The following is a 23,891-nucleotide window of genomic DNA, read 5'->3' on the forward strand; positions in this document are numbered from 1 at the left end:
ATTTATTTGCTTTATTCACCACTAAAATCAGTACAAAAGGTGGACTTAATGCTATATCATTCTCTCCCAGTCAACCTTAGGGATGTGCAGACATACATGAATGCGCCTAATGGAATTAAAATAGAATTATAATAAAAAAAACATAACTACGTACATACTTTAATTAAATTGACCTATTTTGTAACACTATTGTATTATATACATAATACACTAATTATATATGTATTTTAAATATCTCCTATTATCATTAATTTCCAAACTTTTGAAAAATTCTCATCTCCCCTCTTAAGGAGAGGAGATGGCAACTTACCCCCGGCAGAGGCACAGTCGGCCGGGGTTCAGGGCCCCAGGGAGAGAAACCGGCGTACAATGCGGGCAGTCAGAGCTAGCTCTTGATGGAGTATTTTGGCTATCTGTTGTTTATTGTTATTATTAATGGTGTATGTTTTATTTTTATAACTTTTGCTGGTTTTTTACTCTTAATATTAATATTATTCTTTACACTATTTACATTCAAATCTTTAGATTAATCTTACTGTCCGAACTTAAAATCCAATCATGCGTCACATACTCATTCATATTTGTAAATACTCTATTTTCAAAGGTTGTCTGTTTCTAAATCAATAGACCACAGGTTGACCTACACGCGGTTACCTTAATAAACCATCATGATAAATTCCTTGTGAATATTCCACGATGGTCTCACTGATCTGACTTCATGTTCATTTTATCATTCTCCACTGATGCCCCGCCAGCGTATACCGTTAGCTCAAGCGAGTGTATCATTCCATTAAGTTTAAATTTCATTATTTTTCATATGTATGTTAGCTTATAAGCTATTTATAATATGGGCCATGTAGGCTGAAGCATTTTAATATATAAAAATACGTGTCACGTTGTTTGTCTGCGATGTACTCCCTAAACTGAACCCATTACAAATTTGATTTACACATTGTGTGCAATTTGATCCAACTTGAAAGATGGGATAGCTTACATCTCAATTTATAGTCGCAATATTATTAACCTTAGCCACAGCAAAGCGTGGTCGGGTCAATAAAAGTAAAATAAATAAATAAAAAGTAATGGATGATCTATTATATCTGTCTGTTATAAATCTGCCAGAAAAAAGATTTAAATGTCAAATAAAACACTTCCTTTGCAAAAAAGCTTACTATAAAATTGAAGAATTCGTTAACGATAATAATGTTTTTGTAGAAAAATTTTAAATACATAGCACTGACAATATTATCTGATTACACTAATAATGAGTGCGTAGCGATTTCTATGTTGATTGTCGCATGCCTCTTACTTGTTACACTGTAATTATTTATCTATATAAAAAAAAAACATCTATTAAAAAGAGCAACACACAAGTTTCTTGCTCATTCTTCTTGTGATGAATCTGCATTCCGAATGAGTGGTAGAATCAAAATATGACTATTCAAAAGTGCTTGTAATGAGTTTATTTGAATAAAGATTATTTCTATTTCTATTAAAAAAAATTTCATTTTGACGTCGGTTAAAAAACAACAACATATTAAACAACATTATCAGTAATACAACATATAAACAAACAACCGGATCACCGGGGCCACATCGATCGCACGACTTTATGCCGTAAATATAAATAAGGCCTACAGCAGACTATCGATCCCCCGTCACATCCATTCTACCATCAATATTTTTAATAGCGATTTTAATAAAAAAAACTTATAAAAATGTACAAATTCCTGTACTTGGCTGATATATATTTTATTTACACAAGTAGCATCATTGCCTTGCCTTTATCCCATTATTTGTGGTCGTCGCAGTATGTCATTCTCTTCCACTGATCTCTATCGGCCGTCATATCTGAGCATACTCTTCTTTTATTCATATCATCTTTCACACAATCCATCCATCTTTTTTTAGGGTGTCATCTCCCTTTCCTTCCATCCATTCATCTACACTTTCCTATTTACAGGTTGCCTGTGCCATTGCAGATAGCGATAGAATACAACATATAAACAAACAACCGGATCACCGGGGCCACATCGATCGAGCGACTTTATGCCGCAAATATAAAAAAGGCCTACAGCAGACTATGGATCCCCCGTCTCACCCATTCTATCATAAATATTTTTAATAGCGATTTTAATTTATATGGCAAAACAACGTTTGTGGCGTCAGTATATATGAATATCTATATCTATTAGCTATCTATGATTATATAAGTTAGTCTTTGACAATCAATTTGACCACTGGGCATATAATTTTTTTTTGGACTACTCTAATGACGTTGTCCGCAGCTGGCCTTTACAGCTTCACCGGACGATAGGGAGCCAGTGCAGATGGCACTCCAAACCAAAGGAAGGACTTACGGAGCGGCTAATAGCCAACTCCCGCCTGACGGATACGACTTTGGTCTGAGGGCATTGCTAGGGGTTTGAACCTCGACTCAAGCAGTTGTAATCTTGTTTAATTGCTAAATTGCTGCAACATGAATATAGACTCAATAATGAACTGATCGCCATTAGAGAAGGTCATAACGGTAGTTAAGTTTCCGCACTGAATATTTGTGGTCTCACACATGCTAATTGTAGCGGAATTAAACAAAATAAAATAAATATACAGCCATTATGTAATGACACACTATTGATCTGAGGCTGCGATTTCACTGCGTCAAAACGCTGCGACTAGTCGCATGTGTGCGAGTGGACATTCTGTTATCAGTATTCCGGAAAGCAACTGTGCAGACCTTGACCAGTGTCAAAGGTTACGTCACCGTAAGGGAAACCTTATTAGGATTGCAATAAACTCTTATTTGTCATTTTTCTTAACCAACTTCAAAAAGGAGAAGGAGCTGACACATTTTTTTAAAGTCCTAATCATTCTTTAAAGGGATATAATAAAATGTTGCTCCTGCCAGCGTTAACGGTTCTTAGTAATGATAATAGAATGGTGCACCCGCCTGCGCTAACGGTGTACACTGGCGAGGCACCAGTAGAGGATGATAAGATGAGTATGAGGTCAAGTCAGTTAGCCCATCGTGGTAAATTCACCAAGAATACATCACGATGGTTTCCAGGGAGAACCACGTGGAGGTCGACCTAACATGGTACATTGCTAGCAATGGGAGTCATCAGTCCACATTGCTAACAACCCCCTTCCCCCCCGCGTTAACGGTTTACACTGGCTGGGTTCTAGTGGATGATGATAAGATGAATACGAGGTCAGGTCAGTTTACCCATCATGGCAAATTCACCAGGGGTAACCGCGTGGAGATCCACTTGCAATGTTACATTACTTACTAGCAAATTGGGTTATTAGTTCACATTACTAACAATCAAAAACTTCCTCCAGTCCTAATCACTTGTTCATTAAAGACTTTAATCCCATGTCATTTTTATAACGTATCGCTACCACGCAGTTCAGTTCAGGCAAAACCTAGTACTAACTAATATTACAAAATTAAAATTAATATGTCATTTTTTATAACCTACTTCAAAAAGTAGAAGTTCATTATTTAATAAAGTTCTCACATTTTTTCATTTCCGACATTATTCCCAATTATACACGTCAGTTTTTTATAACTACCCCTACCGTCCAGTATAATTTAGGGGGCCATATTCTAGTGTCAACTAATATCACAAATATAAATTTATTTGTCATTTTTTTTACCTATTAAATAGGGGAAGTTGTTCAAAGTCCTCAACATTAATTAATTTACGATATCATTCCCAATTAATCACGTTTTTTTTATAACTATACCTCTACCATCTAGTATAATTTGGGGGCCATATTCTAGTATCAACTAATATCACAAAATTAAAATTTATTTGTCATTTTTTTTACCTATTAAATAGGGGAAGTTGCTCAAAATCCTCAACATTAATTAATTTACGATATTATTCCCAACTATACACGTCAGTTTTTTACAACTATCCCTTTTTTTTTTTTTTTATCGTGTGGTATAATTTGGGGGCCATATTCTGTGTCAACTAATATCACAAATATAAATTTATTTGTCATTTTTTTTACCTATTAAATTGGGGAAGTTGTTCAAAGCCCCCTCTCAACATTAACTAATTTATTATATATCATTCCCAACTATACACGTCAGTTTTTTACAACTATCCCTAGCATCCATCTCAGGTCGGGGTGTCCCCCCAACTATTATAATATTACAAAATACAAGTTTATTACATGTTACGTATACCATAATGGGATAATCAATCATAATAAAATACATACATACATACTAGCCAAACCCGCGACTTCGTACGTGTAGTATCTATTTATTTCTTTTAAGGACTTACTTTAGGAAATCCTATTAAGTTTCTTAAGTGAACAATACAATATTTTAATGTTTTTTTAAATGGATGTTAACCCTTCGATCGTTTTGAAACAGATCTGTGCACCCCTCTTAAACGTATTACCGCCTTGTCACAGATTTGTGCCCGCAAAACCATGACTTCTTTTTAACCAATTTCATCCTTATTTAAAACTAAATAAGATTGAAACGCATTTCAAAAAATACAGCTGGCGCGCGCATACCACCTTCTCATTTTGGGTCGCTGCGACAAACGATGGACATTCGAAAGGTTAATGGAATGTAACCCCGTCTACGCTATCGGTATACACTGGCGGGGCACCAGTGTGGGGTACTAGATGAGAATGAAGCAGGTCAATCAGCCCACCGGGACGAATCTAACAATAAATCAATCACGTGGTTTCCAGGGGGGAACCACGAGGAGGTCGAACTGACAGGGTATATTCCTAGCAATTGGGCTACTAGGCCCCATTACTAACAATTCCCGTGATCTTCGCTCATCCCATAACCTCCTCCTCTCAACTCCCTCACATCTTTCAGGCTTTATGTCCAACTCATTTACAGTTACTGCGATTAGCCTTTGGAACCAATTACCTGTAGACCTACGTAAAACACATCCAAACCACTTTATAAAAATAAATTATTCAAATACTTATTGAGTACTCAGAATCAGCAGAATTAGCTTTAACTATTTAAACTAGCATTGCGTTAGTTTTAGTATATTTAACGTGTATGTATGTGTATATATGTATATATTATTTTATTAATTCAATATATATCTTACTTATTCATACATGTATATATATTATTATATAATATATATATGTATATATATATCTTGCATAGTTATTTATATGTATTAGCAAATTTAAAACAGCTCTCGCTAATACCCCACTACGCATTCTGTTTATACCCTAAGGTTAGCTGGGAGAGAATGCCATACGGCGTTAAGCTCGCCTGTTGTACAAATATTTTTTTTGTTCCATAAAGAATAAATAAATAAATAAATAAATAAATCTCATCTTCCCCTAATATTTTAATGTTGTAAATTATGTATGTTATATAGGGGGAAGGGGAGGGGAGAAGTGGCACCGGTGTCAGAGAGGTTGAAGAGTAATCGTCTATCATGGTATGGACATGTAAAGCGTAGGAACGAGGATAATATTTTAAGAAATGTGTTACAAATGAATGTGGATGGTTATAAGGGCAGAGGAAGGCCGAAAAAGAGATGGATGGACTGTGTGAAAGATGATATGGTAAGAAAGGAAGTAAATAACGAGATGACTGCGAACAGGGATGAATGGAAGAGAAAAACATATTACGACGACCACAAATAAATGGGATAAGGAAGAAGCAGATTATGATATAGGGGGAAGGGGAGGGGTTAAGGGTATAAGTTTTAGAAAGGCTAAAGTGTGGCATGACACCAAAAAGGTTGTGATACACTGGGCCACTCAAATCACGGAGACACCTAAGTGGGCCCATCCTTTAATTATATCAATTCAATTACTCACATACTGAAATTAGTGTGAGGGCTTTGTCACAGATGGTCACATTATAGTAATTATAATTTCATGCTTTAGTTATTAAAATTGAAATATATATATAAATACTTAACAGGATCTAGGACAGGTAGGGTTCTCCCTCCCGGACTGCCCGGGAGACTCCGGTAATAATGGTTAACCTCCCGAACTAACGGAGAGTAATAAAAATTAAAAGCATCCGTCGTACGCTAAAACACGTCAATATACTCTCTTTCAAATTTCTCTTTCACGTAAAAACTACGTGAAAGAGAAATTTGTGAGTATAGATGGATGTTTGTTTCTTATATTATTTTGGTATATAGATAACATACATAGAAATAACACAGACCGACACAAACAATCATACTCATGAATAAAAATATTTGTAACGTGCAAGGAATCGAACCCGCGACAATAAAATATAAAGCGATGTGCTAAACCACTAGACCACCGATGGATGTTAGTTTTTTTTTTCTCAGGACAATTCACACGGCGCCATCTAGGCCCAAGTTAAGCTAGCTAAAGTTTGTGTTATGGGTACTAGATAACTGATACAAATATGTTTTTTTTGTAAATACATAGATATTTTTTTTTGTAAATAAATACATATTATACATAGAAAATACCCAGACCGATACAAACAATCATACTCATGAATACAAATGTTTGTGCCGTGCAAGGAATCGAACCCGCGACAATAAAATATAAAGCGATGTGCTAAACCACTAGACCACCGAGGCCGTCGTATGACTCTGTTACATACAATGTCACAATTTATCAACTTACACCCTTCAATATATGACGTAATTAGGGGTTGGAGTCAGTCATTGCTAAACCTTGATCTTTCAAGGTTTATGCTACTACAGCTTTTTACACACGCTATATAGTAATGGGGTTGTACAGGGGTTTTTTTATGGATGACTAGCTGTACCCGCGACTTCGTCCGAGTGGAATTTAACGTTATTTTTCTAAATTAAAAGATTTTTTTCTAAAATAAGAGTAGCCTAAATAAATTACTACCTATTACACCAGCTACCTGCCAGAAAAAACCCGTCAAAATCAGTACAGCCATTTCAGAGATTAGCCGTAGCAAACATATAGACAGACAAAAATGGTATAAAATGTTATATTGGTGTATGTACCCTATTTATATTCATATGCATGTAGTAAAAACTGTTATTTCAATATTACAAACAGACACTCCAATTTTATTTATATGTATAAATGTATAGATATGGAATGATGCACTCGCCTGCGCTAACGGTTTACACTGGCGGGGCACCAGTGGAGGATGATGAGTGGATATGAGTGTGAAGTCAGGTACATACAGAATATTCTATCTTTTCAAAATTTTCTCTATTGCGTGAATTTATACATATAAATAAGATTGGAGTGTCTGTTTGCAATATTGAAATAAACGTTTTTCTACATGCATATGATAAATACGGTACAAACACCAAAATATCATTTTTTACAATTTTTGTCTGTCTGTTTGTTGAAGGTTGTTTTAGTGAAATAATTCCTTCATATTAAGTAAGAAAAACACCGAAGCCAAGATTAAATAAAAGTTACGAAAGTGAGATAAGTTTGAAATGGGAAATGAAGAACATGAAATATTTTGAGTGATATTATTAAATAATTAGTAATCTCTGAAATGGCTAGACCGATTTTTTTTGTTGCATAAAAAATATTTAGAAAAATGGAAAATTTATTAGACTTTTACAAAAAACTATATCATAAGAAAACAGGCAGGTAGCTGATGTAATAAGGAGTAACTTAGGCTACTTTTATTTTTAAAAAAATCTCTAATTAACTTTTTTGTTAAATTCCCGACGAGTCGCGGGAACAGCTAGTCTTTAATATGTATGTTTATTATTATTATCATATTTATTAAACAAAGCCTATTACCCACTAAACGATTACATAAATAACAAACGTGCATGGCAATAGCAGTTCATGCACGGGATTTTCACTTAATGTTAGACAGACACCTACATAAGTACTCAATGTTGTTGTAGTAATAAGAAAAAAAGACTTGGTAAAAACAGAGAAAATATATTAATAATAGACTGACATATTGAAAGAGAGAACAAATTAAGTCATACAAAAGTAATGCTGTAAAAAGAAATGAATTGAAATTATCAAAAACAAGAATGTAATATAAAAGAACTATAAATTCAAATACAAATTTAGAATATAAAATACATATCTGATTAGCCAGTTACAACACTCATTAATACAAATGATTGCTTCAATTCATTCTTTCTGTTCCTAATTGTCAGTTCTCTATTATATTAATATATTTTCTCCGTTTACCTAGTCTTCTTTCTTATTACTACAACAAATGTAAACCGGCTATAAAAAAAAAAAAAGAATAACAGTTGAGTTTCTTGCCAGTTCTTCTTAATTGAACCTGTATACTGAACTGGACGGTATGGATAATAGTTAATACAAAAAAATTACGTTCATAAGCGGCTAAAACGTGTATCGCCAGATAAAAATACAAGAGAGAGACACAAAATATCAGAGAATATTATATAGATTTAATCAAAATAATGAAATACAAAAACCTATAAATTACTGACATAGCCTACATGTATAAATGATATTTGATTTGATTTTATAATATACTAACTACTCGCCCCGGCTTCGCACGGGTGTACATGTATTATATATATATAAACCTTCCTATTGAATCACCCTATTTATTAAAAAAACCGCTTCAAAATCCGTTGCGTAGTTTCAAAGATTTGAGCATACATACGGACGGACAGACAGCGACAGCGACTTTATTTAATACATGTAATAAAGGGTACCCTATTACAATGTTAAATTTTACATACTAGAGCGCCCAAGGTCTTAAAGCGCATCAGAATTGCATCATTCGGTTGACATGGTGATTCACTGTTGCCACATATAAAAATAGAACGGCCAGTATAGAATACTGGGTCCAGAATTTCTGCAAATGTCTAATTTTATGTTACCAAAAGATATAATTCCTGAAACAGAGTTGGAAAAAAGAGTTCAGATTAAATGTAATACGACAGTTATAAAAACTAAAGATGATGAATTTAAACTTACCTTATTGAATAGATTTTCGTCACTGAAGAAACTATTAGTAGATAGGGTTGCCAGCTGAATAGTTTTTTTCAGCACTAAAACTATTTTAACAAAAACGGATCAGTACCTAGTACCTGCGATTACCTAGTATATGAGTATAGATAATTTATTTATTTGACAGCCTTAGTGGTGTAGCTGTTTAGCACATCGCTTTATTTCCAATAGTCGCGGGTTCGATTCATCGCACGGTGCAAACATTTGTATTTCAGAGTATGATTGTTTGTATCGGTCAGAAAACACCCTGTGTTTTCTATGTATATTATGTATGTATATATTTATAAAAAAAAGTACAAGATAACACAAGCTCTGCTTAACTTGGGAGGTAAGTATTTGTAGGAGGTAGTCCCAAATATGGCGTTCCCCTCATCAACCCTTTTTACAAACATTACAGACTTATCAGAATTGAACTCATGATCTTCTCAGTCTGAGTCAAGGTAGTAAGCTAACATGCTAAGACTCTTTGGCTAGTAACAAAAAAATAATTTATGAAACCGTTAGTGGTGTAGCTGTTTAGCACATCGCTTTATTTCCAATAGTCGCGGGTTCGATTCACTATCAACCCTTTTTACGAACACTACAGACTTATCAGATTTGAACTCATGATCTTCTCAGTCTGAGTCAGGGTAGTAAACTAACAAGCCAAGAACCACGTTGACCAAATAAAACTCTCGTTGACTACTAGAATCTAAAATATCAGACCAATGAAACCGTGAGTTTATTTGAATAAAGATTATTTCTATTTCTAGTAAAATAAATGAAGTCGTTACACTATGAGCCCTACTTACAAACACTACAGATATATCTGATTCGAACTCATGATCTTCTCAATCTGAGTCAAAGTCACAAGTCAAGACTCACTTTGGCTAGTCATCGTCATCTCAGCCCGGAAGACGTCCACTGCTGAACAAAGGCCTCCCTTAAAGATCTCCACGACAATCCGTCCTGCGCTGCTCGCATCCAATGCCTCCAGTGATCTTGACCAGATCTTTGGCTAGTAAAATAAACTAAGTCGTTACACTATCAACCCTATTTGCAAACGCTGCAGACATAAAGGCGTCAATGACGATGTTATCGAGATCAACTGAATTGCAAATGCGACGCAATCAAATGCACCGACTAACGTTACAATCTTTATTCTTTAAAAAACGAGAACATTCGATGGATATACATTACTAGCTACATGCTCCGGATTCGCCCGTGTATACATGTATTATATATATAAACCTTCCTCTAGAATCACTCTATCTATTAAAAAAAACCGCTTCAAAAGTTTGTGTACTTTATATACATTATTGTGGTATACGTCATAAAGCGTAAAAACTAGCAAAAGCTGTGTATTTAAGCCAGTTAGACATGTTGCAAATATATTAGTAAAAGTAAAATATAGTATAAAGGACAAACGATTATGCGGCTCACCTGATGGTAAGCAATTACCACCGTCCATGAGCGACACAAAAATATTATAAGTAACTTGCTACTCGCCCCGGCTTCGCACCGGTGTACATGTATTATATATATAACCTTCTGAATCACTATCTATTAAAAAAACCCGCTTCAAAATCCGTTGCGTAGTTTTAAAGATTTAAGCATACATAGGGACGGACAGACAGCGACTTTATTTTATACTATATAATGATTGTTCAAGACAATTTGAACCTAAAATAAATATAAATATTTTGTAGTATATATTTTCGTTTTGTAATGGCAACACTTAACAGTTTAAAAAGGATTCATTCAAACTGTCACTCCCCCCTTTCTGTCTCTAACTATCAAGCCATACACACTGTACTCCTGTAAATCAAATATAAAAATACAGTCCAAATATATTAAAAGCATATGTTGTTTTATTAATCCAACAATGATGATAATGATAAGTATAGACTAGCTGACCCCCACAAGTTCGTCTGAGTTTCGTTTCAACACCTTTTGAACTATTTTCATTGCAGCTCCGCTCCTATTGTTCGTAACGTAATGTTATATAGCTTAAAGCTTTCCTCGATAAATGGACTATCCAACACAAAAATAATTTTTCAATTCGAACTTATAGTTCCTGAGATTATCGCGTTCAAACAAACAAACGATTCATCTTTATAATATTTGTATGTATAGATAAAATGAGCTGGGCTTAGCGGCTGAAATAGTTGAGTCTGAGGTGCACTCGCAAATGTATCTGTATAAAGGGTATATATGTTCATTATAGTTAATCCATCTAGTGGTTATTTTAAGAAAAAGTTAAAATCATATTACCTCTCTACTGATTTGTGATTAGTGTCATCATTGTATATATATCTTTGTAGTATTTATTGTTTGATTTAGTATATATTTATGGTTATCATATATTTATTATAAATGTAATTTTTTTGTTTAGGTATTCAAGTACATATTATATATTAATATATATATATTTTTTTTTTATCTTTATGTATATTGTATTAGTATCTATATTTTGGACATTATATTTTTATGTTTAGTTTTAATTATTTTGACATTTTCATAAAAAATATAATTTGCATATTGTAACCCACTCAACACTTCCTATGCCATGCTCTATTGGGTTGACTGGAAGAGATCTCTTTTAGAGATAAGTCCTCCTTTGTTAACATTAGCTGTAATTAATATACTTACAAATGTATTTAACTGCAATAAAGAATATTTAATAATAGAGCTCGTAACTCATTTAATAGTGTGCAGTATCGATTTAGCAAACACCTTGACATGTGACATTGTCGCCAGTCCGACTCACTCGATAATGAGTCATTTTTAACTTAAAACGAGAAAACTGTAACTTTGTTGCAAGCTTTAAAGCAGGGATGTTAAGGAGCTCCGTAACCGTAAACGAAACTATCGGATATCCGATATAAAAAAATATCCGTAACCGTAACCGAATACGAAATAAAAGTCTCGGATAATATCGGATAGGGACAGAGCCTAATTGAGATACGTTTATGTAACCATTTTATTAGCAATTTGTATTTTACTTTTGAAATTCCTTAAAAAATTTATATCCGTAACTGAAAATATCCGAAACTAACGGATAATCCGAAACAATTTCATATCTGCATCCGTATCCGGTATAATAATCATTCCTATATCCGAAACCTATCCGTATCCGAAATTCCATATCCATAACATCCTTGCTTAACCACTGGGTTATGGAATTTCGTGGACAAGACAGTTCTTGTCCACCCCGGTCGTGTGCTGAAAAACAGCGTTGCAGCGCTCCAGCCGCTGCAGCATTATGCTGAGCACGGACCTATTCAGTAGATGCTTCGACATACATACACATGCACTCACACGCGCACACATGCAAATTTGTAATTTTGTAACAATACATAAATGATAAATGTACTTTTTTTTGTAATTGTTGCAATGATTTGAGTTTTTGGTTAATGTGTGTTTTAGTTTTATTAACATGTACCGTATAAATATAATTTCATTTCACAGATTTTTTTTGCAAATTATGTTAATTTACTTATTTTTTTTGTTATTGGGTTGTTGGACTACTGTCAGGTGACCTATTATGCTCGCCCTTTTTGAAAGTTCGCTACCTAGACCCGTTAGGAACAAGAATTGAAGGATATTCTTAATTTACTTATATATCTTACTAATATTAAAACCACGAACGTTTGTGTATGGATGGATGTTTGTTATACTATATTATATTGTTATTTATATTATATTATATTAGTATTGTTATATTGAATAAATTGTACAGTTATATAGCTTATACATCGGAATAACATATAGGCTATAAATTACAGTCGGGTGAAACACGGGCACAGATTGTAAATTTATACGTGAAGCAAAAACTTTGTTACCCACATTTTTTAAAATCATCGCGTTTAAAATGTTAGCAAAATATATATATATATATATGTTATATATGTTAGCAAAATAGCATACTCGCAGCGAGAAGACTAATCCATCATCTATACATCTATACAAATAAAAAAAATTGTAGTGTCTGTTTGTAATATTGAAATAACCGTCTTTTACTACATGCATATAAATACGGTACATACACCAAAATAACATTTTTTACAATTTTGTCTGTCTATCTGTCTGTTTGTTCCGGCTAATCTCTGATATGGCTGGACCGATTTTGACGGCACTTTTATTGGCAGGTAGCTGATGTAAAGGAGTAACTTAGGCTACTTTTATTTTAGAAAAATAAAGTTAAATTCCACGTGGTCGAAATCTCGGGAACAGCTAGTAATCTATAAAAAAACACAAATCTTAATCACCTCCTATTTCGAAGTCAGCTAAAAGCGTCCGCGTGTTCTCCTTAAACATGACATTATTCACACTCGCAGTGTGGTGACTAATTAGCCATCCGGGTTCATATCCGAAATAATACACTAATTACTAGTAAGAAAGAGGATTGTTAGTAATGTGGACTGATGATCTTATTGCTACCAATGTACCATGTCAGGTTGACATCCACGCGGGCCTGGGTGTTATATCTATTATATATATGTTGTATGTACGAAATTGGGGGAGGCCTATGTCCAGCAGTGGACGTCTACCGGGCTGCGATGATCATGATGATGTATGTACGAAAAAAACTGAATTTCAGTACTTGTATCAGTCATGTTAGTACCCATAACAAAAGCTCTGCTTAGCTTGACACTAGATGGCACAGTGTGTATTGTCTAGGCACATTATAATTACCTATCATTACATACTATAAAACAAAGTCGCTGTCGCTGTCTGTCCGTCCCTATGTATGCTTAAATCTTTAAAACTACGCAACGGATTTTGAAGCGGAATTTTTTAATAGATAGTGATTCAGAAGGTTATATATATAATACATGTACACCGGTGCGAAGCCGGGGCGAGTAGCAAGTTACTTATAATATTTTTGTGTAGCTCAGGGGCGGCGGTAATTGCTTACCATCAGGTGAGCCGCATAATCGTTTGTCCTTTATACTATATTTTACTTTTACTAATATATTTGCAACATGTCTAACATGTCTGGCTTAAATACACAGCTTTTGCTAGTTTTTACGCTTTATGACGTATACCACAATAATATTATTATTTCATTAACATCCATTAAAAAAAATTGATACAGATTAGCATGGATAGAAGTAATTTAAAAATATAAAGAATCAGTATACTCCTTGAAACAAATATTAGAATAATTATTCAATTCCTGTTATTTGCTGTCCGTAGTAATAATTTCAATGTTAGCCACATTACGTTAGCGAACTTTCAAAAAGGGCGAGCATAATAGGTCACCTGACAGTAGCCCAACAACCCAATAACAAAAAAAAATAAGTAAATTAACATAATTTGCAAAAAAAAATCAGTGAAATGAAATGAACTCATATTTATTCGGTAGTTAATAAATAAATCAAATCGAATTTAATGAAAAATCATTATTCTTGTAGGACATGTTAAAGGTTAAATCGCTAGACCACTTTATCTATCTATCTATAATAATAATCTCAGGACAATTCACACAGCGCCATCTAGACCCAAGTTAAGCTAGCTAAATCTTGTGTTATGGGTACTAGATAACTGATAATAATAATAATCTCAGGACAATTAGCGTAAATATATAGCTTGTTTATGGATAAATAACTGATACAATTACATTTTTTTTGGTAAATACATACATATTGTACATAATAAAAATAATAATAATCTCAGGACAATTCACACAGCGCCATCTAGACCCAAGTTGAGCTAGCTAAAGCTTGTGTTATGGGTACTAGACAACTGATACAAATACATCGATTTTTTTTTCGTAAATACATACATAATATACATAGAAAACACCCAGACCAATACAAATAATCATACTCATGAATACAAATGTTTGTGCCGTGCGAGGAATCGAACCCTCGACCATCGATGACCACCGAGGCGGTCAGTATATATAGCGTGCGTTATCTATCTGTTTATCTGTATGGTCCTTAATTGTGAGTGGAGTGTATGTTTGTCGGTGTACCATTTATATCTATTAAAGCGGATCGCGTTAATTATCTGTAATTATAACGGTCAGCTGTCTAATGTACAGTTTATTGGCATGTTATGGTACATAACACTACTACTGTTGCCTACGACTTCGTCTGTACATGTAAAATTTCATCCCTATTTGTCAAGTAATAGTTTATAAATTATGTTAAAAAATCTCTTAAAATTCAGGTCTCAAATGTCCCCTAAAAATTAGTGATACTTCATTACATAGTATAAAACAAAGTCGCTGTCGCCGTCTGTCCGTCCCTATCTATGTATGCTTAAATCTTTACTACGCAACTGATTTTAAAGCATTTTTTGGGACTATATGGCGCTATATGAATTGCCCAGGGATAATATTGTAAAATTACTTTATATAAAATATCTAATATACTATAGTTGGTGGTGACGGTTTATCGATCTCGACCAAACTTTGAAACAAAAAAATAAGTAATAATAATATCTCAAGACAATTCACACAGCGCCATCTAGTTTCAAACTAAACAGAACTTGTGTTATGAGTAAGTATTAGACAACTGGTAAATATATAATATACATAGAAAACACCCAGGCGGATACAAAATGTTTGGGCCGTGCGAGGAATCGACCCCGCGACGGTCGCAACTAAGGCGGCGAGCTCAACCGCTAGACCACCGAGGGCATCAAGAAACTTGGACTAGATCCGCGCGCCGCGCTGTCTACGCGCGTCAAATCTGCCATTCATTATCCCCACCCTCCCACCGCACCACTTGCTGTAATTATAGTTATCTTGCGCCATTATTAACCGACTGCTAAACAGAGCAGTTACGATCGCGTATCGACCGTATTTTTATACAAAAAAAATGTATATCAGTTGTCTAATACCTACACCTCTTAAGGAAGGCGTTACATATGAATGTGGACGGTAAGGGCAGAGGAAGACAGAAAAAGAGATGGATGGACTGTGTGAAAGATATGATAAGAAAGGGAGTAAATTACTAAATGACTGCGAACAGGGATGAATGGAAGAGAAAATATATTACGACGACCACAAATAAATGGGATAAGGAAGAAGCAGATGATGTTCATGATGTCTAGAACCCATAGCTTGGGATGGATGACTTTATGACATGAATACAGATATCTTGATAGCTTGACGACCTCGGTGGTCTAGCGGTCTAGCACACCGCTTTACGACCGATGGTCGCGGGTTCGATTCCTCGCACGGCACAAACATTTGTATTCATGAGTATGATTGTTTGTATCGGTCTGGGTGTTTTCTATGTATATTATGTATGTATTTACAAAAAGTATATATATTTATGCATTTGTATCAGTTGTCTAGTACCCATGTTTTCTATGTGTAATATGTATGTATTTACAACAAAAATCTATGTATATGTATCAGTTATGTAGTACCCATAACACAAGCTTTAGTTAGCTTAACTTGGGTCTAGATGGCGCTGTGTGAATTGTCCTGAGATTATTATTATTTGTATATTTTGATTTCTTAGCTTTTTTTGCTGGGCTTTTACGCTTTGCGGCGTATTGTATTATTGTTATTAGCTTGAGTTATATTGGTTTAAGGTCCGAAGGAGCGGGGTGGTTAGACTTCGTTTATTACTTTATCTTATGATTATCTTGGACGAGGCTGCGGTGAAGCTATTTATATACCAAACCACTAATACTAATCTACACATATAAATAAAATTGGAGTGTCTGTTTGTAATATTGAAATAACAGTTTTTTACTATGTAGTAAAAAACTGTTATTTCAATATGCATGTGCATATGAATATAAATACGGTACATACACCAAAATATTTTTTTTTATTATTTTTGTCTGTCTGTTCCGGGAAATCTTTGAAATAAATTTTGACGGGATATTTTTTTTTTTTTTTGTTTTTACCACGGCGAGAAATGGCCGAAGACATGCGTGTGTTTGATATCATTTTTCAGAGAGTAAGCATACGGCCCATCTGTTTGTTCCGTAGCATGGACGCCTGAATCATCAGGGGTGTCACAAATGACCCTTAAGAAACCTTAATATACCCTTCTTGAAAACCCCCATGCTGTAGTCTCTCGAGAAAACCTCGGCAGGTAGTTCATTCCACAATCTTTATTGGCAGGTAGCTGATGTAATTAGGAAGTAAGTAACTTAGGCTACTTTTATTTTAGTAAAATTCTTTTATTTTAGAAAAATAAAGTTAAATATCACGTGGACGAAGTCGCGGGTACAGCTAGTTAATAATAAATCTAAACAGCCCGACTACATACAGAAACATTTATATTTTAAATACAAATTAGACTCTCATCTGCGAAGCAATTATTGGACTCGGACATTATACCCTCATCTAAGTCCTCATCATTCCACAATCTAAGTGTACGAGGGAGGAAACTCCTCTGAAACTGTCTGAGACCACTTAGGATCTACCAGTATATGCTATTGCAACTTTGTCAAAAAGGAATCTTACGCCTCTCCGATCGATCTCTCGTCCAATTCAAACGGGGATCGAAATTACGACGGCCTGAGCCAAAGTTCGAATCCTCAGCGTTGCCCTCAGGCTCAAGTCGTATCCGTCAGGCGGGAGTTGTCCTTCAGCCGCTCGATAAGTCCTTCCTTTGGTTTGGAGTGCCATCTACACTCGCTATATGCTATGGCAACTTTGTCGATCGATCCCCCGTCCAATTCAAACTGGGATCGAAATTACGACAGCCTGAGCCAAGGCTCGAACCCCCAGCGTTGTCCTCAGACTAAAGTCGTATCCGTCAGGCGCGAGTTGTCCTTCAGCCGCTCCATAAGTCCTTCCTTTGGTTTGGAGTGCCATCTACACTCCCTATATGCTATGGCAAACTTTGTCGATCGATCCCCCGTCCAATTCAAATTGGGATCGAAATTACGACAGCCTGAGTCAAGGTTCGAACCCCCAGCGGTGCCCTCAGACTAAAGTCGTATCCGTCAGGCGCGAGATGTCCTTCAGCCGTTCGATAAGTCTTTCCTTTGGAGTGCCATCTGCACTCCCAGTGTAGCTGTAAAGGCAGCGGCCAACAGCATTAGAGTAGTCCGGACAAAAAGGAAATCTTACGATTCCCGCGTACGTGTCTGCGGTGAACAATCTATATATATAAATACCGAGCAACTAATACTGTTTAATAATAAAGCTAAGAACCCCGCAAGTACATACAGAAACGTCTAAAATTAGTACATATCGTAATCGTCGGTATTTTCCAATGTTTTCAACAGTGGCGAGATGTTTTTGGCATCAGCAACCGCAGGTAGACCCGGTGACGAATACGACGCGTGTTAAGGTGATATTGTTTTTAAACTACTGCAATAACTTATAACTACGATAACCATTTACCATCAGATGGGCATGGTGTGAACACGAAATTGTGTGAACAGTCGAAATAAAATAGATTTTTTTTAGATTACGTCAAGTTAAGGGACAAAAACTTTGTTCCTTTAAATTTTGATCAATTGGTCCAAAGAAACCGTTGAACTGATCGATTTAAATTTAAGAGGCTCTTTGGGGTATCTTGGACTGTAGAATTTCACTTAGCCGCCCATAACAGTGAAGAAACAGTCAATTAACCCAAAACGCGGATAAGTAATTTTTTTTTTGGTTGAACAAAAATTTTTTCTCCAAACTCTTAACTGTATTTTAAAGGAAGAATAGAATAGAAAGAATAGAATAGAAAATCATTTATTCAAATAAACTTACATTGAAGCACTTTTGAATAGTCATAACATTTTTTTTTTTAATCTACCGCTCATTCGGAATGCTGTCTCATCACAAGAAGAACGAGCAAGAAACTTGTGTGTTGCTCTTTTAAATAATTTTATTCTTACTTACAATTTAAGTTTAAGTGTGTGAATACAAACCACCGATTAGCACTAATTCAATTAAATACTCAAAGAAAAAAATATTGAATACATAACCAACTGGTTAAAATCACCTATATATATATATAAGAGGAAAAAAATCAGTCATAGTGATTAGAGCAGACCAGTCCCTACAAGCAGCACCCGTTCACGAGTATGACGGATGAGCCAGCCATCACTGCGCTCGACAATATTTTAGGGAGCCCAATGACCCGGCCCACCACGCCGCCACAAGTCTGGACATTTTAGTGAGCATGACTACTCAAAACACCAGACCACGTCATAGCTACTCACAATTGAAGTTTTCTACAGATAATGAAATTCGATGTCATTCGCGGTGCCACCAGTAGTTACAGAGATATCGGTAGTTGAATGAAAAAGGATCCTTTTGCATTCAAAATTTAATATGTCAGAGAGAAATGGTCGTATCGAGGTCTTGAAAAAAGCATATTGAAGCTATGCGACACATGCATCGGCGTACCTTAAAAAAAAATCGATGGCCATAAAGTAAAAAACAAATTATAAAAATTTTCTTTTTCGTGCTTCATCTTAGGATTGTATGTCTGAGAACCGGAGCTTTTAAAAGTTTTTGTCCAAAAAATCAGAAAACTAGAATTTTCAAGCTTCTAGAGCTTTACTTTTTATTTCTGTACGACCAATTTTCACTGAAATAGAGTCTGTTGAAAATCACCTATATATACATTTGGAAAAAAATTCTGTTCCCTTAATTTTTCCGAGAAGTGTAGTCCCACGGTAAGCAGAGCTTATGTTATAGGTACTAGACAGCTGATATAAATACTTATATATATTTATTTGTAAATACTAATAATATTAATAAATTACAGAAACTCTAAATATTTTTAAAATGTGACCGGCTGTGTTCCTGGTCACAGCTGGTAAGAGAAGATGGAACAGGGGTAATTTTTACTGGAATTTGTGTGATATCTTTATCATTACATAGTATAAAACAAAGTCGCTGTCGTGTCTGTCCCTACTATGCTTAAATCTTTAAAACTATGCAACGGATTTTAAAGCGATTTTTTTAATAGATAGAGTGATTCGAAGTAGTAGTAATTAGAGAGGAAGGTTTATATATATAATACATGTACACCCGGGCGAAGCCGGGGCGAGTATCTAGTTAATAATAAATGTAATATACAGTACTTGTTACAAGAGAGCTCTGATACCTATAGGACACGTGTAATACCTAGTTTAGGTTATCGTAGTTTTCATACTGTATTACGCAACTTCCTGCCATTTGATTACCTAGAATCAACTTCAACCGTCATAATAACATATTGCTCCTTTAAAATGTTTTAATTTTGCATTATATACAAATAAATTATATATGAAACTAGCTGTTCTCGCGGCTTCGTCAGCGAGGAAATTAACTTTATTTTTCTAAAATAAAAGTAGCCAAAGTTACTCCTTATTACATCAGCTATCTGCCAATAAAAGTCGCGTCAAAATCGGTCCAGCCATTTCAGAGATTAGCCGGAACAAACAGACAGACAGACAAAAATTGTAGAGAATGTTATTTTGGTGTATGTACCGTATTTATATTCGTATGTAGTAAAAACAGTTATTTCAATATTCCAAACAGACACTCCAATTTTATTTATATGTATAGATGTATAGATTATATTATTTATTATCAAAATCCCTTCTCCCTTGCATCCGCTGAATCTGTAAGTCCAGCTACGGTTACCAGCTTTAGAAAATCAAAGAAAAATGGAAACAGCACCTCATTTTTTTTTGTCTTCTTTTGGCTCTGGCGGTTTTTGTTGCTATTGGCCATCACCGCACAGTTTAAGCGCTTACACGAAGTACTGTTTTAAATTTGACGCGGAGATACTTACTAATATTATAAATGCGAAAGTAACACTGTCTGTCTGTCTCGCCAAACCTACGGAACCAATTTAAATGAAATTTGGTACAGATAGTCTAGACCCTGAGAAAGGACATAGGATAACTGTCAATGCGAAAAGGAGATAAGTTTTATTTATTGAAAATTGTCTTTATTGAAGCTAGAAGCTAGAGCTCCTTTCTCTCGCTGATTTAGGTTAGATTATTGAATACTTTGATGATGATGATGATGATGATGATGATGATGATGATGATGATGATGATGATGATGATGATGATGATGATGATGATGACAATAACACGCAGACTAAGTCGCGGGTTTTTTATATGTACAAGACAAGACCGCTAGTTTTTTATATGTACAAATTAGGAAAATCACGGGATCCTACCACGTTTCATTCATTTTTATTCAGTTCCCGATACTGTGGCAGTGTTTCAACCGCCATGATCACGGGTTAACTGAAGAGCAGCGGGTAGATGGTAAATAAAATCACTTATGGGCAGACATATTCGTCTACCTTCAGGTCTTCGTTTGTTGCTACTATCGAAACTCGCTCGATACTCCTCTCAGCAAACTATACTCACAGGTCCTTCACGTACACTTAATGTACATTCTGATTGCGTCTTTTTAATTAAACCTATCACTGGATTTCAGATATTAGAACCTATAACCTTCCCGATTGAAATTTTTATATTTCTGTATTCCGACGAAAATATAAGAAGAAAGAAAAGAAAGAAAAATATATTTCTTTGGCGCGTACAAAACTATCATACAACGAATTACAAAAATTATAATTAATTATTTTAAAAAAATACAGCTGCGACCAAATTGGTTTCCACTCAGCTTTGCGCAGACACAGAGCTGAGTAAGCAGAAAATATCGGGAAGTCAATAAAAATAAATAAAACTGATTGTACATTTAAACGAAGTATAACAAAAAATACAATGGAATAATCATCATCATCATCATTTCAGCCCGGAAGACGTCCACTGCTGAACAAAGGCCTCCTCCAAAAATCTCCACGACAATCGCTCGGTGGAATAATAATAAATAAATATATAAATATAAAAATAAATAATAATAATCTCAGGACAATTAACACAGCGCCATCTAGACCCAAGTTAAGCTAACTAAAGCTTGTGTTATGGGTACTAGATAACTGATACAAATACATAGATATATTTTTTTCGTAAAAACATACATTATACAAAGAATCCACCCAAACCGACACAAACAATCATACTCATGAATACAAATGTTTGTGCCATGCGAAGAATCAAACTCGTGATAATCGGAAGTAAAACGGTGTGCTCAACCGCTAGACCACCGAGGCCGTCATAATAAATAATATCTCGATATTATTGGAAGTCGGTTAAAAGTAAGTTACGTCTATTTTATGAGCAATAGTCAAAACGAGTTGTCGAGATAACTGGGACAGATAAACTCACGCTATCTTGTTTACACAGCTTTAACGTTTGTTGACTTGCGAATTTTAATATTATTATGATTTAATACGTAAGCTAAACTAATGGACAGTCCTGACTTTGTCTGGAAAACTTTAAATATCTATACAGAGATATTAAAAATTGAAGTGTCTGTAATTTCAAATTAACAGCTTAACAATATATGACAGTACATATATGCAAACTTACGTATGAAAAAACAATTAATTTTTTTATCTCTCTGTTTTCAGAAGCACCTGACATGGTACGTTGCTAGCCATGGGTTCGTTAGTCCACATTACTATCAAATTCAATTCTCTCAGTGTGATTAATCTTATATATAAAATTCTCGTGTCACAGTTTTCGTTACCAAACTCCTCCGAAACGGCTCGACTGATTCTCATGAAATTTTGTGAGCGTATTGAGTAGGTCTGAGAATCGGTCAACATCTATTTTTCATCCCCCTAAATGTTAGGGGTAGTCCACCCCTAAATTTTTATTTTTTATTTTAAGGCAAAACGACGTTTTCCGGGACAGCTAGTAACTAATAAATACATTAATTTTTTACTCTATTTGTATGTGTAATAGTCTAGAAATGTATAATGAAAATTGTATAGCAAATTTCATTCCAATACCTCTATTAATAGAATTAAATTTCAATTAATTAATTAGTGATTGAAATTATAAAATTACCTTGTAACAATAACTTGTGAGTAAACACAAATAAGTGAATATTTGTATTTTATTTGTATTTGAATTGTATGTATTGTTATTAAATGAATATGGTATAACATAACTTTCGGACTACTCTAATGCTAACGCAGCTGGCCTTTACACCTTCACCAGCTTATAGGAGGCCAGTGCAGATGGCACTTCAAACCAAAGGAAGGACTTCTTTTTTTTGTATGTGATAATGGAATGGTGCATCCGCCTGCGCTAACGGTTTACGCTGGCGGGGGACCAGTGGAGGGTGATAATATGAGCATGAGGTCAGGTCAGTTAGCCCATCGTGACAAATTCACCAGGAATTTAACACGATGGTTTCCAGGGGGAACCGCGTGGAGGTCAACCTGACATGGTACATTGCTAGTAATGGGTTCATTAGTCCACATTACTAACAATCCCATTTCCCCCCCAAAGGAAGGACTTATGGAGCAGCTCAAAGCCCACTCCCGCCTGATGGATATGAGTTTAGTCTGACGGCACCGCTAGGGGTTCAAACCTCTCTGGCTCAGTTTGAATTTATTTCCATCCCCATTTGAATTAGATGGGGGATCGATCGGAAGGGATAATATACCTGCCTATGCTAAGGATATATATCAGTAAATTAAAAAATAAATATAAGTAAATATAAATTATAACTTTATATATAAAATTTACATAGATCACTCACTCACACACATACACACACACACGCACACATACACACACACGCACACATACACACACACACACATGCTCAATGCACTCCACATTTAAACTTAAAACTAGATGTATAACTAATTTATATGAAGGGGGGACCTGGTTATATTTGTGATTTTTATTTATTAGCATTTATATAATAAAACTGGAATTATGTAATTTGTGGAGATGAAATAAAATTTATTTATTACTTATAGTATTATTATTATCAGTAAATGAAAAGATAAATATGAAATCAGATCAGTTAGTACATCATAGCGAATTGAGTGGTAATTAATCACATTAGTCCCAGGTCCCAGAGGACCAACATGGAGGTGAACTACAATATATTTCCAGCAATTGGAATTCCTGTAGTCTCCTACTAATAACAATCCCATCTC

The 23,891-nt window shown here is 34.8% G+C and overlaps 1 protein-coding gene across 1 annotated transcript in view; it reads right to left on the reverse strand.

Annotated features, from left to right (window-relative positions):
• Positions 1-23,891, reverse strand: part of LOC131849030 (uncharacterized) — a 42,156-nt gene that overhangs the window by 16,851 nt on the left and 1,414 nt on the right. The gene's annotated exons all lie outside the window — the stretch shown is intronic.

Source organism: Achroia grisella, unplaced genomic scaffold, assembly GCF_030625045.1.
Source record: "Achroia grisella isolate CSIRO2021 unplaced genomic scaffold, CSIRO_AGI_Agris_v1 utg628, whole genome shotgun sequence".
Classification (NCBI taxonomy): domain Eukaryota; kingdom Metazoa; phylum Arthropoda; class Insecta; order Lepidoptera; family Pyralidae; genus Achroia; species Achroia grisella.